Source organism: Bidens hawaiensis, unplaced genomic scaffold (assembly GCF_021521415.1).
Source record: "Bidens hawaiensis isolate Kalapana, Puna unplaced genomic scaffold, B.hawaiensis_p1.1 tig00039148_1, whole genome shotgun sequence".
Lineage (NCBI taxonomy): Eukaryota > Viridiplantae > Streptophyta > Magnoliopsida > Asterales > Asteraceae > Bidens > Bidens hawaiensis.
Window position 1 is genome coordinate 1 of NW_027505598.1, and position 11257 is coordinate 11257.

At 35.9% G+C, this 11257-nt stretch overlaps 1 pseudogene; it reads left to right on the forward strand.

The window, feature by feature from the left end:
* Window positions 1-7809: 7809 nt before the first annotated feature.
* Window positions 7810-10396, forward strand: LOC143614199 (receptor-like protein 9DC3; annotated as a pseudogene).
* The last annotated feature ends 861 nt before the right edge of the window (window positions 10397-11257 follow it).

The following is an 11257-nucleotide window of genomic DNA, read 5'->3' on the forward strand; positions in this document are numbered from 1 at the left end:
ATGCTTGATCACCAGAGGTACTTAGCATCATCAAGGTTATGTTTTTTGTTTGTACCTTAATAATTAATTCCTTATAAATCCTCTGCCTATACTTGATGTATCTATTTAATTAAGGTGTACTTACTCATTCAAGCGTTTCATCAAACATCTTAAGTGCGTACTGTGAAAGTAGAAGAATAGTGTAATTAATCCAAAGAGAATTAAACCACATCGAAGCCAACCTCTTGGTCAGTTGGTCATGAGGCCAATAAGCTTATCAAGTGTAGAAACAATAAATTGAAACCAAAATAGTATATGCTAAATTACTCATCCCAACGAATAGAATGTAAACCAATGTAAACCAATCTCAAGATAATTCATATGCTGATTAAATATTGCATTAACAACTAATGGGCCGAGTAATTGATTATTATTCGGGTTGATCAAAGAAAGTCTAAATTGATGGGAGCTCATCAGGGATTCAGGTTACCAGGATACTCGTCAAGATCACTTATTGAATAAAATGATCCCTAATAATAATAATAATCTGGAAAGTACGTAGATGTGAGGTTTGGGTCTTGTTTATTGATAGATACAAAGACCATCTGTGGGGTCTTTCAAAATCAATGGAAGAGTTTTGTCAGAGTCGTTGATTGAGGAGAAATTATCACATGCTAGTTCCCTCTTTTTCTACCTATTTGTCCACTTTGAGCAGATTTGATTAGAAGCCCCTTGTTTCATAATGCAGGTTGCATCGTTGAGACGTTGATGTTGCAATTCCATACAACTTCTAGTTAGTACTGAATGATCGTTAGCCTTTATATCCTAGACCAAACAAATCATTTTACATTTGTATTTGGGGGGTGGGGGGTGGGGACCAACTGTTGGTTAATGTAACTCGGTCGCAAAGGAACCTAGTTGATAGGAATAAAACGTGAGAATCAACCAAAAATCAATTGCGGAGAACATGGGGTGACAAGCTACTTGGGTTGTCTTTTATTATTTGTTTGTTTCTTTATTTAAGTGAAGTGTCAGTTTGTTGTATTATGCAACCTTTCAATTCTAGTACTTTCCCTTGTAAGCATTTGAAGTTGAGAAATAAACATAAAAAATCATCCCAAGATTCTTGTTTAACATCACATTAAAAATAGGCATAAAGAGATAAGTTACCAATTCAAGGACCCTATAATCATTGTGCAAACTTTGATCCATTCACCCCACACTACATATTTTGTTTCTTTCTTTGGGTTTCATAGTTCTCTATAATTGAATGAAGTTGATTGGTACAAATCCATATTCTTCTTTTTTATCTACAGATATTATACTAGAGGATGTTAGTTTTGTTCTATGATCATTATGTGCACCTTAATTTGAATAGGAGTTACAATCTTCTGATGTTCATCTTCCTAAAGTCAATTAGCTTAGTTGTATTGGAGGGCCAATATTCTATATTGTTTTTAGGATTGTATATGTCGTTTTAGTTTGCTTTTAGTCGGTGTAGTACGTACTCGGTACGTTTATTTTGTAAGTTTATTGTGTAAACTTTGGAGAAATAGGGACCCTATATAAAGGCCACTTAACCCATTTCTCCATACCAACTCTTCACTACTTCAAAGAAAAAAGAGTTTCTCTCTCCAGAACCTCTCCTCTCATTTTCTCTCTTTTGTATTAACAAACTAAGATCCGAGATCCGAGTGTCGTTGGTGATTTCCGCTAACCAACAACACGGATTGATCCGAGTCAAGTCTTGAGATCCATTTAGAGAACCTACAAGTGGTATCAGAGCTTTCAGCTCGACTTTTTGTGGTTTTCGAGTCAAACTTTTCGGATTTTGATCTTAGTTTTTGTTGGATTTGAGGTTGATTTCGTGTTACTCATCTCTTTTGGAGTCCCGTACACCTTAGAAACACAAGAGAATCACCAAATCTAAGTTTTTAGTATTTTAGTTTTTGTATCTAAGCTCAGATTTTGCTTAAAAACTCAGATCTAGGCCGATTTATTGATTTTTATACTAAAGTATTTTTGACTTTTTGGAAGGTTGGTGCTATATTCTCAAAAGAAAAAAAAATCGCATCGGGGGTACTGTAGCAGTCGCTTCCGAGGGACTGTAGCAATCGCGGGGGGAGGACTGTAGCAATCGCATCGCCGAGGTACTGTAGCAATCGCTTCGCGGGGGGAGGGGGTGGGTGGTTGGTTACTGTAGCAAATCGTTTCGCTTCACATGGGGTATTGTAGCAACCGCTTCGCTTCGCATGGTACTGTAGCAACTCGGGACTGTAGCACTCATGCGAAACACTGTAGCGACTCAGCACTGTAGCAACTCATGCGAAACACTGTAGCGACTCGGCACTGTAGAAAAAAAACTTAAAATTTTTTTTCTTTCAAAAAATAATAAAAAAAATGTCCTACGAACCTAAGCTTGGAGGAAATCTGGATATGGGAGAAAGCCGAAAGGAAATATTGAAAAGAGAATTCGACATGTTTACACATATTAAAGGAGAATCTGTTTCCTCTCTCATCAACAGATTTGAGTCACTCGTCACCAAAATGAGAAGTGTCGGTATCATCAATGGTTTGTTTCAGATCAACATGAAGCTGTTAAATTCACTGCCTTATACATGGAGCATCAATGTGGTTACCATCAAAAGAACCACAAATCTGTATACCATGACACTCTCAGAGTTGGCTTCTACCATCAAGTCTTTTGAAATAATGGAAGATAAGCTCCAAATGAACAATAGTCCAAAGAAAATAAAGTTGGGACAAGTAATAAAGTTGGGACTATTGCTGCCGGTAAAAGTAGTCATACATGTCCTATCATTCCCGACACATCACCAGCTGATGAGGTAAATCACAATCTTTGTTCTCAAGCATGCATCAACAAAGTCACATACTATAGATATCATCAAGACGAAGTTTTGAAAGAAAATGCAAAACTTCATCAGTTAAATGCTGAATATGTAAAAGCTGACAAGATCTACGTTGAAAAGATTAAAACTTATCACGATGATGTAGCTAATCTTAGACTTGAAATTTTTCGAGAAAAACATAATGTCATTTATTATAAGGACATAATTAATGATTTAAAAGAAGAAATTAAGAAATTAAAACTCGAAGTTTCTGATAAGAAAGAAAAGAAAAAACAAGTGGAAAGATCTGAGGCATCATCTGAAAAATTAGATGATCTTATTGGAGCCCAGAGAAGCGCTAAAGTTAAAGCGGGATTGGGGTACGATTACACTGCCGTACCACCACCATTCAATGCTAACTACACCAGTTTGCCCCACTTTAGCTATAATACTTTTCCAGAGGAAGAAATGGAATACGGGGTTGGTAGAATACCAACGCCTGTAAAATTTGTTCCTGTTGTCTCTCAAACTGCTGCTCCAGTCCCATCATCTGATAAATCTGACATCAATTTGTCTTGTGTAGCAGCAGGTGATGTAAATGGTGGTGAATGTGGGACAGTTAACCTGGGTTGTAAGCTAAAAAGAAAGTTAGAACCACGTTTTGAATCATGTGTGGATCTAAACAAAACTATTAACAATCTAGTTTGTAATAAAGTTTGTGAATCCATGTTGGGAAGTTTAAGTCAAGGTCAAATTAAGGTACAATTATGTATTTTGTGAAAATTCAAGTGATGATAGTTGTACAAACGTTTGCAATGAAAATGAATGTTCTTCTTCTGACTCAGATTATGAAACTGTTTGTGATGAAACTTTTGTTGAAAAATGTGTCAACAAAAGTAGGCCTGTTGAGTGAACATATCAAGTTGTTCATCATCAAGTTGTGAGACTGAGGATAATTCATGTAAAAGCAAAGTTTTTGAAAATGAAAAGGCAAGTACTTCTTGTAAATATGTTCCACCAAATAAACGATCATTTTCTCAAACAACCAATCAATCAAGAGATCCTCAGTCATACAACTTCTGTGACAACAACTACTATGGTCATTATCAACAAAATTTTGTTGATCCATATTACACAAATGTGTTTTATAATCATGTTCCTTTCCAAGGATCACCTTTCCCACCACACCAACCACATTATAGTTCAGATGAGTTCTTTGGCACTCCCAGGAGAAAGTATTGTTTTGTGTATGGTCACTCTTCTCACCTTGCAAGACATTGCAAGCACTGGTTCAAGCAACAGCTTGATATTCAAAGGCGGCTTAGTCAGTCCCCAAAAAGAGCTTTTAGTTGCCCTGATTCAAGGACTGATCAAGCTGATAGTGAACCTGGTGAAATGGATGTGAGATCCAAAGTAAATAAAGTAAAACACAAAAAGAAACCTTTTTGGAAAACCGAGAAGGATAAAATCAAAAAGGATCCTAAGACTGTAAAGTTTGAGGATTCACCAAAAACAGTTTTAAAAGCAAGAAAAGAGAAGTCCAAAATTTCCAAAACCAAGGAACAAGTTTTTGCTTGGATTCCTAAGGACCGCTCTTCATCAAGTGAGGATCCAACAAGAAATAAATGGTTTTCAGGAAATAAAATCAAGTTTGGTCGATTTACGGTTGACCTTCCCGGGACAAAAGTATCCCGGGAACCCATGTCTATTTGAAAGCTTAGTGCATACAGGGTCAATCAAGGAGGACTATCAATAGTATTAGGTACTTAGATAGTGATTGCACTCGGCATATGATGGGAGACGAACCTTTACTATTTGATGTTAAACCATTCGATGGCGGATTCGAGTCTTTCATAAGCGACATAGGAGGACAAACTTCAAAGAAGGGAAGCCTTGTTTAAATGGTTCAACAACAACATTCGAGCGTTTCTCAACTAACCTCGTCCAACTACTTCTCTCAAGTGATGGATCCAGCATCAGCTGTTAGATCTTGGTTTGAATCTCTTCAACTTTGTCATACAATGTGATAATGCATACTTAAGATAGTCCATCTGACAACAACTTTGCTCACCTTGTCACTAAAGCCATCGATCATGCTCGATTTGAATTTCGGGTCGAATAGATCGGCATGATCAATTTTGATTAAAACAAACTATCTATCTTTTTGTATATAAAACTGTAAATATTTTTCAAATATGTCATACTTTTAGAGGGAGAAAATGAGTTAACTTTAACTCACCAAAAAGATTTTAAATTTACTTTCAGTATAACAAAAATTGAGTCACTTGACTTAACAAAAAGATTTTATTTTAATATATAATATTGATTTCCTCTTAAAAGAAAATTCAAAAAGAATTGTCCCGTTTAGAGGGAGCACTTGCTTAGAGGGAGTCGGATATTTAAAATTTTCAATCAAGAAGTTGATCCGACTTTATAGAAAGTAATAGTACATTGGTTTGTAATGATTCTAGCGCGTTAAAAGAATGAAACAAAAGGCTACAAGGTCATTCATTGATGTGTAGGTAGGCTTGACAAACAAGTAAGTGTCGAGTGATATAAACTTAAACTAATGCCGGTACTAGTGGATATACAATTATGAAGCGGTTGCATGATTCCGTAAAGTCATATCAATGAAGGATGAAATGTAATTACACATGTCATACCCAAGCCTCTCTTTACCTTATTACAGTTGTCTTATGAAATAAGTGTCAATTTTTAATTTTTATTTGAGTCAAGTAAAGCCTCATAAAAGGGCAAGAAAAAGAAAAACAAAAGAGTCAAGAAAAGAAAAAGAAAAACAGAAAAACAAAAGAAAAATCAAGAAAAATGGTTAAAAAAGAGTCTACCTTAGGATTTTAACTTCTGCTTTATTTCTTCATTTATTTTGATTCGAGCCTTGGACTTTCTCTGTTTCTAGTCATACAAGATCTGATTGTTAAGGCCCTGAATCTTCTGTTTTCTTTTAATTTTTCTAGGTTGAGTCAAGTGTGCAAAAACAAAGCAAAAAGTGTAAAGTATGTTAATAAGAGTACTGTGATCAAATAAGAAAGGTTTAAGTCAAGTTGAGGTGATATGTTAACACAAAGTAAGCCTGAGATATGATGGAATCAGTAACCACATAAGCACCATGCCTAATTGTACTTCAAATGTATCACTTTGGCATCAAAACACTTGTCAAGTTAAACAAACGGACAATATCTACAGTCGGTGAAGAAATTGTGACATAATAATATCAAAATGGAAACGCGATCTAGGGCTTTGCTAATCAATATGATTTCATGTTGTGATCTTTCTCATAAAAATATTAAAATCGTTAGAAAATTCTGTAAATATTATTGATATATAATATTAATTTCATCTTTACTCTTATCTTTTTATTGTTTATTTTGATCTTGTTTTATTTTAGTTTCAACTTCAAAATGTTATGTATATATTTTCGTTATTTTTAAAATATATGAAAATGTCAAAAAGATTTTAAACTTTTATCATGTTCGTACATATTTTGTTAAACTTTGTTTCATTCAAAATCATGTGTTTTGTCGTTAAGGTCGTTCATGCAAAGTTCGTTGGAAATCTGGGACTTAAATAAATCATTTACAAGTTGAGAGACTAAAATTGGGAGGGTCTGTGAACAAATTCTTCTTGGACCCGAGAGGGTCTGTGAAGAAATCTTATTTGTTCTAAGTTTTGTGCAGTTATACATGGACAGGTAGATCAAGATCAAGTCTGCTTGGAGTTGCGCTTGGAGTTGCAGATGTTGAAACACTTAAAAGAAAACGAGAACGTGAAAGTTGGTGGTTGAACCTAAAAATGAACTGATTGTATCTGAAGACAAGGAAAGAAACCAGTCGGCTCAAGAAAGTCAACAAAAGAAAATTAGATGTCGAGCCTCCCGCATCTGATGTTTTCTAAAATTTGCTGTTGCCGATCCTTCCTAGAAAATAAGATAAGAACTGGAAAATAAAGAACTGTTCAAGTTCCAATCTAGTTCAAGATCCTGGATCAAGACAAGTACTAAGTTTCAAGAAATAAAGACGAAGCAAAGAACTTGACGAAGGTTCCTCGACATACTCAATCCTAGAGGAAGATTGTAGGACCAATATTCTACATTGTTTTTAGGATTGTATATGTCGTTTTAGTTTGCTTTTAGTCGGTGTAGTACGTACTCGATACGTTTATTTTGTAAGTTTATTGTGTAAACTTTAGAGAAATGGGGACCCTATATAAAGGCCCCTTAACCCATTTCTCCATACAAACTCTTCACTACTTCAAAGAAAAAAAAGTTTCTCTCTCTCCAAAACCTCTCCTCTCATTTTCTCTCTTTTGTAATAACAAACTAAGATCCGAGATCCAAGTGTCGTTGGTGATTTCCACTAACCAACAACACGGATTGATCCGAGTCAAGTCTTGAAATCCATTTAGAGGACCTACATGTATAAAAGATATTTGCAGGTATATCTCCATACCCCTAAGAAGGGTCAGGACACGAACACATCGAAGTCTTGTAATCCAAAAGATACGTTATTGAAAAGTCTACGCTATGCTACTATGTGGGTGAGAATTATTATTGCGGACAACAATCAATCAAAAATTGGAAATTTTGCATAAAAAGACATGAGCATAATAAGACATGAAAATAAATTTTAAGGCCTATTAAGCCAAAATTTATTGCATTTAGATACAGAACTAGACCACAAAAAATAGCCATATTGTGTATATATATAGTGGTACTAGCATGAATATATATACCCATTAAAAACATACAATCAAAGGGAATGACTAATTTATTTTGCTTATCTTTTTCATTTCCCCTTTCTTTCTCTCTTATACCTCATCCTCTCCCTCTTCTGTCAACACTATTCATAAACGCTCCGTTTAACAAACTCTTGCTTTGCTTCTATTTAAACAAAACCTTTCCTCAATCAATGGTACCGTGCGTGGGGATTGTGAAGATTGGCTCAGTTCTAGTTATAATCCAATCATGATTAATTGGAACACAAGTACAGATTGTTGCCATTGGAATGGAGTCACTTGTGACCACTCCACCGGTGACGTTATCGGTCTTGACCTTAGCTGCGGCATGCTACAAGGTACTATCCACCCTAACACCACTCTTTTTCACCTCCCTCGTCTCCAAATACTCAACCTTACAATGATTTTACTGATTCCCAACTTCCACCTGACATAGGTAAGCTTTCTAATAGTCTCACACATCTCAGCATCTCTTCTTGTGGACTTACGGGTCAAGTTCCCACAGATATCTCACACCTTCATAAATTGATGTCTCTTGATCTCTCTAACAATGGGATTGATTTCAAACTTGAACCTCATATTTTCATCGATCTGCTTCAAAATTCTACTCTTATGAAAGAACTTTCTCTTTCTGGTGTTGATATCCCCTCAGTTTTACTTAATGAACTTAATATCTCTTCTTCTTTAAGATTACTAAATCTGGGCTCCACTGGATTGCAAGGAAACCTACCTCACAACATTTTCAATCTTCGATCTTTGGAAGAGCTTGACTTATCGGGCAACAGTTTCATTGGGCATATCCCTTCAGAGATCACACTTCTTTCAAAATTGGTTTCACTTTCTCTCTCTTCGAATGAGATTAATAATTTGTTTCTCCAACCTCATATTTTCAGTATTCTCCTTAAAAATTCGACATTTTTAAGAGTCCTTCACCTTGCTAAAGTTAATATTGGTTTTATTTTACCCACTTATCTTAATGTCTCCTTTTCTCTGAGATCACTCGATCTTACATCCACCGGCCTGCAAGGAAAGTTACCAGACAACATCTTAAATCCTAAATTTTTGGAAGAACTTGACTTGTCAAGGAACAATAATCTCTCTGGTCCATTTCCAAAGGTTAACACAAGCACTAACACCCCTCTTAGGTTGTTAGATCTTTGGGGCATAAGCTTATCGGGAGAGATACCCGCTTCAATTGGTCATCTCAACTCTTTAGTTTACTTAGGTCTCTCACATTGTAGATTGAATGGGTCACTTCCCAAATCCCTAGGTAAACTTAGATACCTTCAATATCTAGATTTATCATATAACATGTTTCAAGGAAATATTTCATCGAGTTGTTTTCTCTTCAATCTTTAAAAGAATTATACCTTGCTAACAATCAATTAACTGACCAGATTGATGTGCTCAATAATGCCTCCATCGAGCAAACATTTCAACGGCTTACCAACCTCACTGATCTAGACCTTTCATCTAATAAATTTAGAGGTAAATGGGAGTTGGATACACTATTATCAAGCCTCTCAAACCTTAAATTCCTTTATCTGTCATACAGTGGTATGTCAGTTACGACCAATAATGCTAATCACTATGTCAATCCTAATTTTCGAGTGGTAAGTTTGGCCTCTTGCAGTCTAAAGGTGTTTCCAATATCCCTTCGAGCCATGACAACTCTTACGTACTTAGACTTGTCCAGCAATGATATACATGGGCACATTCATGATTGGGTAGGGGAGATAGGAAAAAATCAGTTGGGACTTTTGGACCTTTCAAATAACTCGATAGTTGGCACCATTCCAAATGTATACAATGATTGGGTCAATCTACAAGGATTTATTTTGAGTGAAAATCAGTTAGAAGGAAAGGTGCCAACTTCTTTGAGCAAATGCAAAAAATTGAGAATAATTGATTTGGGAAACAACCACTTAAATGACACATTCCCTGGTTGGTTAGGAGACCTTCCTAATTTACAAGCTCTTCTCCTCATATCAAACTATTTTCATGGTGACATTGTAATTTCTTCCATGTTTAAATTCCCATTTTCAACTCTGCGATTTCTTGACTTATCTCATAATGGGTTTGTAGGCCAACTGCCTACAAATTATTTTCAAAATTTTAATGCCATGAAGAATGCGGTACAAAGTGACAGACTAGAATATCTATATCTAGGTCGCAAGTATTACTCTATCACTTTTCCATTTAAAGGAGTGGATCAACAATTTACAAAAGTTTTGGTTGAGTACACTATTGTTGATCTATCAAACAATAAATTTCAAGGGGAGATTCCAAACATCATTGGAAATCTACATTCTTTGAAAGTGCTCAACATGTCCCACAACCGCCTAACGGGCCGAATCCCACAGGCTCTTGGAAATATTTTTGAAATTGAATCTTTAGACCTGTCATGGAACCAACTCACAGGAGAGATCCCACAAAGTCTTGCTGACTTGACGTTTCTTGAGTTCTTAAATCTGTCCCAAAACCAACTCGTGGGCCCCATTCCACCAGGAAAGCAGTTCAACACATTTGAAGGGAATTCATTTGGAGGGAACCCAAAACTTTGTGGGCAACAATTGCCCAATAAATGCAAAGAGCGTATGCATGAACCACAACTTAAAGGTGACAGAGATGGAGATGAAGAGGATAGTGCATTTACATGGAAAGTGGTGATGATGGGATATGGATGTGGAACCTTTCTTGGATTCGTGTTGGGATATCTAATGTTATCAACAGGAAGACCAATATGGGTTAATGCAATTGTTGATGAAGCAAACTATGCTATCTTGAAGAGACATAATAAGAGAAGGGGATAAAATTAGTTCATGAATGGTATGTGTTTCATATGTTTTTCTATTCTCCAAAATTGTGCAAAACTCGTGACTCTTTTTTTTTCAATACCTGAAAGTAGGGTTTTTCAATACCTGAAAGTAGGGTATTTAAATACCCGGTTTTAGAATACCCGGTTCTATACCCGAACCCGATACATAGGGTATAGTTTTTAGAGACAATACCCGGACCCGAACCCGACCCGGGTATTACCAATACCCGATTTTCCAATACCCGGTCATACCCGAACCCGATTCCATACCCGAACCTGGGTTTTTGAAAAACCTGATTTGTGCACCTCTAGCTATGATCAATTTTCTTTTGGCCCAAGAAATAAATATTTGTCGGATTGACCAAACTGAAGAAAGTCAAAATTTGTTTAGATTTCATCTTGTTTAACTGTGTTCAAAGCTTGTTATTTCTAAGGCGTTTGAGAAGTTGGACCTGAAAGGTAAACTTCGAACGAATTAATAAGTTTTGTTCATTTGATCATTGAATTCGGTAATTCGAGATCGATTTGTGGATATTCGAGCTCATCTCATGCCTATATACAACTTAAGATCCATAGAAGCGAGAACTACTTCAAGATTAAATATATGTGGGTCATTCCTTGAGGGGGTGAATTGAAATGAAGAGGCATCGATTTATCGGGTGATTTGTGAAGATGTGAGACACGGTAAGACAAAGTTTTGAGATCACAAGTCAAGGGGTGATTGTAAGGCCAATATTTGTGACTTGCGATATCAAATTACAAAACTCATTATTTATTCACGGTCAAGATAATAATTAATGTCGGTGCGAAATCCGGACTATAATATTATAAATCTTTTGTACCGGCTACGAAATCGTTC